The 6,721-nt window shown below is 41.2% G+C and overlaps 1 long non-coding RNA gene across 3 annotated transcripts; it reads right to left on the minus strand.

Annotated features, from left to right (window-relative positions):
- Positions 1-1,523: 1,523 nt before the first annotated feature.
- On the minus strand, positions 1,524-6,352 carry LOC123094022 (uncharacterized). Of its 3 annotated transcripts, XR_006445700.1 has the most exons (6): positions 5,649-6,352; positions 5,279-5,562; positions 4,146-4,256; positions 2,466-2,564; positions 2,316-2,371; positions 1,524-2,080 (listed from the first exon to the last, which is right to left on the minus strand). It is a non-coding gene; the product is annotated as an uncharacterized lncRNA (long non-coding RNA). The 3 variants fall into 3 exon arrangements; XR_006445698.1 differs by lacking the exon at positions 5,279-5,562; XR_006445699.1 differs by having other exon boundaries at positions 5,279-6,352.
- Positions 6,353-6,721: the final 369 nt, after the last annotated feature.

The following is a 6,721-nucleotide window of genomic DNA, read 5'->3' on the forward strand; positions in this document are numbered from 1 at the left end:
TCAGGCTCGGCATAGTAATCAGCACTCGCATGGTGTGATCATTAAACTGGAAACGCCAACCGGGGAAGTACTATGATTGCATATTGTATAGCATCGATGAAAATATGCCTCCCTGTAGAATAAAATACAGCCGGAGGGCAAACACGATTGCTACAATCCTACTTGTGTTCTGTCGGTGCCGCCATGATACTGTTCGCTTGTGATTATGTTTTTGTAAATACATATGACAAATCCAGGACATGTGTAGAGTGGGCATTGAGTGCAACTGTGCAAGCATGTGGAGCGCATTACACCTGTCATGCGTGCACATGCAAGATCCCATTTTCTTCCTTTCATCCTTGGCTTTCACTTGATGTTCCCAACACCACCCTTGGCACTTGCAACCGAGTGGGCGAAAACCGGCCCCTTTGGAAGGTTCCGCAAAAGCAGAGCACAATTGCCACTTGCCTCTAGGTGTCGATGTCATCAGTTGGAACGTTTATCAGCAAGGCATCTCTCGACGTGAACCAATGAGACAACAGTTTCTTCTTGCTTTAATAATACATTGTTTTCATGATATTTCTACCATATTGTTTCTAGTACATGCTTGTTTTTCTGCTTGTAAAAACTATGAAACAGGTAAAGTTTTTCCGTCGAGTCTTGTGTTAACTGGTGGAATTTGGTTTACTGGCAATTTACCTTCCAGCAAAAGCTAGCAGTCAAAGACATCAACCGTCCTACATAACCACGACAAGCGAGAGGAAAGGTTTCCAAAATTACAACCGTAAAAAAATTGGTGTTATGCTTATTTTATTCAAATTACAATCATAGTTCAATATTTTCATAAATTAATTATGATAATTAAATAGATGATAGTGTTGCTATTATTGTATATATGCTGTAATTTTTATGTGATCGTAAAAAAAACGTGAATGTATTGTGCTAAACTTGAATTCTGTTTGTAGTGACTTAAAAAAAAGTTAAAACCAATCATTTTTATATGTGAGAAAAAAAATGCATGCAATTTGGGTAATTTTTTGTACCAGCATTAACATAGTGTATACATCTTTATGTGTTTCCTTAAATGTATTAATAGGGGTCACTAAAGCACATGGTCTTATAAATATCATGATGGTGGTTTGTAGTTTGTAAGTGGTTTGTAGTTTATAACTAGGTATAAGAAAACGAAATAGAGTATATTGCATATTTATGAGAAGCTTGTACGGAAACATTATCTTGCTGCTTCATCTTCTTCTCTGGGTCAGATGTGTCTCGTTTGTTACAACTAGATGACCAGTTGCGCCAATGGCGCAAAGGCCAAGAGTAAGCCATGTATTAAAAGAGTATACATTAATATTATTCGGGCACATATTGAAACCTATGAGAAAAATTTCCACATACTATAAGTACAAGCAATGCAAAACCCATATAATGTACAAGGACATATCAGTATTAACAGAACCGTTAATTAGTCAGACATATCCACACCCGAGAAGCACATTGCACAAGGTTGAAACTTTTAAGCCTCACATTCCCATGCAATCTGAAGGAGGGCCAACAGAATTGAAATCACTGATGCAAAGTATCATCAGTTAGTAATATTTATACACACAGCTTCTTCATTGTAGTCATATGATGATGAAATCAGTACGTAAATCAGTACAAACAAAAATTCTGCAACCCACTGAACAACACTATTATGCAGGACTCATTTTAAAAGGCCCTCAGTTCTAATTTCTACAAGAGCTTGAAGCTCTGGAGCCAAGTCTACGAACCTTCAAATCCAACCAAACATCTTACCATGCAAACACGGTAAAATGGGAAAGAAAGACCCTAAATGTGACGCACCAAAAGCGGAAGAAAATGTTGAACGACCTGGGCGTGAGGAGTTGTGCCGGTGACCTGGTGACGCCGAGAAGCGCATGGATGTGGACCAGCCTGATGACGGTGGTGGCGGCACCCTCCTCGTCGACCTTCAGCAGCTCGCTAGAGTCTGCAATGCTCATACTTTGCATCGAGTAAACGCATCTCACTAAGAACGGGAATGAGCATCGCCTTTGGCACCCTCTGCCTTTGGCACAATCTTGATAACATCCGCTTCCTACAATAGAACATGCAAAAAGAACATAATGAGGATAATATTATGCATGCACCACTGTGCACAAAAAACTCTCCAAGGAAGCAGCTTTTATTACTCTACTCGACGCCCTCAGCTCAAACAACTTTTTCTAAGATGATTACATGCCAATCAAGAACATGAAAGTGAGTTAACAACACAAATGTATGTAGAACAGAGGAAAAATCATCAAGATAAGCATCAAAGAGTGTTGACGTACAAATATTCTAGTATCGCATTTCAGGAACATTCATAACTTGGTCCATTCCAATGACCCTGTACATCCGATAAAAAACTTCCATCATGATTGGTGAGAACGGTTATCCTTCATAACAAAGATCTGTTCCAAAAAAACGTAGAAGACACTAACCTTCACAATAGATGTGAAGTCATCATCTAAGATTATAATGTCGGAGCTTTCTTTAGCAACTTCTGTCCCTGACATGCACATTGCAAGACCTATATCAGCCTATACAACAGATCAAGCATTAGATAGAAGAATAAAACAAAATCTTCTGCAATATCAAGATAAATATATTAGATATGTGTAAACAAGGCATAGTCTGACCTTCTCTGAAACTCAGTTATGTTAGTTATACAATGGAGTACCAAGCCAAATATCAGGATACAATTACGCTTATATCAAATATCCACAAAATGAACAATATGAAAACACATTGCTGGCATGTATTATGGGAGTGTCTAATCAACAGAGATCTGTTTTTTATTTCGGTTCAGGCCGGATTTTTGTCCATTGTCTGGTTGACTCATGTACATACTTGTTTTCGCTTCATACAGTAGTTTTGGAAAAAAATCATCTAATTTCATTTGGAGCTCAGGTCAGATTAACTTTTTGCTCACAGTTTCCAGTGCCCCGCCCGGCCCAGATTGCAACCCGCCCCTCCCCAAACAAAAAAGAAGTGTGAATGAGCAAGGCAGGCAGAGGGGTGCCCTGTCGCTTATATTGCCAATGCCCCTGGGCAATCTACCAAGGTACCTCCCTCTTCCCTGACTCTTTTATGACCCTACATCCACGTGTGGCCATTTTTTGAATGATATCTAGTCTAGAACATCACTGAACTGAACTCCATTAAAACTGAATTTGAGTACAACACCTATGAAGTCCTACAAACCACCGCACACATTACATATATATGGTTTTCGCTTTAACAAAAGAGCCCGACTGAAAAGTTACAAATAGCAACAGCAAGCTGGCTATCTAGTCCAGAACATTCTTCGGCAAAAGGGAACTACACAATTTAGTCAACAAACCAAGTTTAGAGGTGCAAATGCATGATGGCAGCGCGCGTAATCCTTTTTGGTAGTCTCAACGTGCTTTACCTAGCCTGACAACTAAATTTCGAATCATGGCATGATGGCAAGCCAGGAAAAGGTGGCAATTCATCACCAGTGGCAAAATTCTCCATAGCCAGCTAGCTTTTATAGATTCATGCCAATATTGGCCAGCTCCTTTAACATGCAGTAGAAACGAACGATTTAATTTACATCGTACAGTAAAATCTGCATTCGAGTTGAAAGTAGCACAGAACCTCATGTAAGGAACAGAATAAATTTACAGAGAACAATCAGGCGCTTTGTATCTAAAACCAGGACCAGCCTCTAAAAGCTCTATATGGTGTTGTCCTCAAGAAATAGAAAAGCGAGTCATATACAGGGAACGTGTACCAAAAGCAAGCCAGTTACTTTTTTCAGATGTGCGGCCCTTGCTGAACATCTAGCCAAAAGAAGTAGAATAACTGCTCATCACTAAAGTTTAAGTAGACTATCTGATTTTTTGGGTCATGCAGACATGTAAATAGTAGCAGACATGTAGACTAAAGTGTCAACTATAAACCACTGTCCGCAATTGGAGGCAACATAATCAGTATAGAATAAGCATTTGTAGCTAGATAAATTACTTGTTTCAAGATGATTGCTATTTCTTTTAGGAGGCGGATCATAGTAGGAATTCAATTATAAATTGGCAAGAATATGATTGTCAAGCAGTTTTTTCTGTGGTTGATTTGGGGCAAAAAGGGAGTGACCATACCAGCTGCACTTCCTCATCTGTAATTTCCCGATGCTTGTTCTTGTTTCGATTCATTTAGGCTGGCTATCTTCGCTGCTTGAAGCACAAGTTCTTGTCTCTTTCTTGAGCCCTCTACATAGATAGAGGAAAACTAAGATGTATATTCTATTAGAAATCAAAATATCGACCTTCACTATCACAATCAGCCATAGACAGTTAAATTGGAGAGCAGAAAAATTCATTGAACGAACCAGAGATGCAGTGTCAACTTTCTTAAATTCCAGTTAAGTTTTTTTATGTATAAAAGAAGTGTTGAAAGAATATTAGTTCACAAGTGATTGATAAACAAAATAGTGTCCATTCGACTTAAAGATGATGAAATGGGATACCAAACACGGCACACCGGGACAAACACCAAACCATATAATATGAGAGAATTGCAGAAACATGTAGAAAGTGATCTGCATGTAAAGAACTTTTAATAACTAAACTGAATCTTTTTTCACTATGGTTCATACTCTAAATGGGATTTTGCATATTATCAGATTTTTGCTGCTTTTTCATTTTCTTCCTTGTACTTTTCTTCTTAGACTGTACTTCAGTGTTGAGGGCTTTTACATTGTTCATTGTTTTTGCCTTTTGCTTTCAGCCTAAAAGATAATACAACGTAAGCTTGGTACTGAATTGGTAGCTTAGAGACTAACTGTTATGTAAGAACACACAGACTGATGCGTATTACTTATGTACAAATGAGAACTAAAAGGATAAGAAATAACCAAGAAGATATAAAAGAGGGGCACGGGTGTATATTCAAAAACCAAAAGGGAATGAAACTGATGAGCTATTAACAAAACACGAGAAGTAGCCGCATAAATTTGAGAACCAGCATCACAATAATATGATCGCTAAAAAATATGGTTGTAATTTGTTTTTTCTGCAATTACATAACCAAAAGCATATCAAAATTATAGCCCAACATCTGAACTCTAGGCATATCAAAATTGAACTAAGTTAACCTGGCACAGCTGTGAGTCAACTTTTATCATGATAAATGACAGTAACATGGATAACAGACAGAATAATTAGTAGAGTGCCAGTGCAAAGTGGCAGAGCATATCTTGGGAATAGCAGAGGTGAAATCGTTCAATAAGTACCTGAATGTTCTCCTGTAGTGAGGCAAACAGAGTAAACTGAAGCCTCACGACCTTAAAATGTGCAGGCTTGGTAAGGATGTTCTTTTCTAAAAAATAGTTAAACTGAACTGATAAATTATATAGTACCGTGCAACAGTCTTTGTGTTCTTTTTGAATCACGCAAAGGCTGACTTGACAACGATAAATTATAAACGTTGTCGAACTGCTCAGTCATGTGCTAATATAAAGATCCACCACTACCCGGGGAGCTTGTTAGATGGAGGATCTCAAGTCACATCTCCATCCTGCCAGGATGTGAGAGATTGGAGGAGCAACATTGAGGAAGAGGAGAGGACCAGGGGAAGAGAAAAGGGAGAGGATGGGAGCTCACCTATTCAACGCCCTCTGTAGGGCCGCGATGCCGACTACAGCAACCGGAAGACGAGCAGGCTGCAGCAGGGGGGACGGATTCCTGGCGAGAATGGTGAAGTTGACTCGCGGCAGCGATGGAGGAGCAAATCCAGTCGGCGACGGCGGCGTAGCACCCTCGATCCAATCTGCCGAGGCGGGAGGAGAGAGCCCAGTCGGCGGGAGGGGCGCTGCGACGCACGGGAGGCCAACGGCGAGGGCCCAGCGAAGAGTGCCTCCATGGCTCGAGGACCCGACCTCGCCGGTGCAGGCGGACGCCGGCGGTGACCCTCTCCCATCCGACGCCACGCCTCCCGCTCCTCTTTCCTCTCTCTTTCTCCCTCCTCTCTTTTCTTCTTCTCCCTCGCATGCTCTCTCTCTCGGTCTCTCTCTCTCTCTTGCAGATTGAATGGAGCGCCGCCGCCGGGGAAGGTCGACTCTACGCTCGGATCCCAGGGTGGACGAGATGCGGGATGGGAGGAGGGGTGCGACGCTTGAGGGAGTGGGGGAGACGCGGGAGGCGGCGGAAAGAGGAGAGTGGCGGGCGGCTAGATCTTCTTCACAGGTGGCTGGCTTTTATACATATGTACGTGAAATTACTAAGATGCCCTTGGCGGGGCACGAAAATTACAGGCGGTGGCAGCAGCGTTTATAGAGCGACGTGGAGGCCAGGGTTCTGCCTAGGAGTCTAGGAGGGTTTATATGTTCAATGGGTACAATAACCACATGATACAAGTATGCGCTCCATAATTGGTAATGAAATAGAATCGCTGCAGGCTGTAGCTATGATAGATTTTAGTACTACATGTAGCCACTCATTAGAGAGGAGTGAATTGCAAAAAAACATCGACACTTCAGGCAAGGTTTGCAGGAACCACACATTTAAAGAATTGTGCCAAAAAGCACTAATTCTTTTCATAATTGTTTGCAAAAAAACACTGGTTGCTCGTTTGGACCGTTTTAAATACATTTATGACATGGGTGTCGGTGTCAAAACCGGCGGATCTCGGGTAGCGGGTCCCGAACTGTGTGTCTAAGGCTAATGGTAACAGGAGG

The sequence above is a fragment of the Triticum aestivum genome, chromosome 4B (assembly GCF_018294505.1).
Source record: "Triticum aestivum cultivar Chinese Spring chromosome 4B, IWGSC CS RefSeq v2.1, whole genome shotgun sequence".
Classification (NCBI taxonomy): domain Eukaryota; kingdom Viridiplantae; phylum Streptophyta; class Magnoliopsida; order Poales; family Poaceae; genus Triticum; species Triticum aestivum.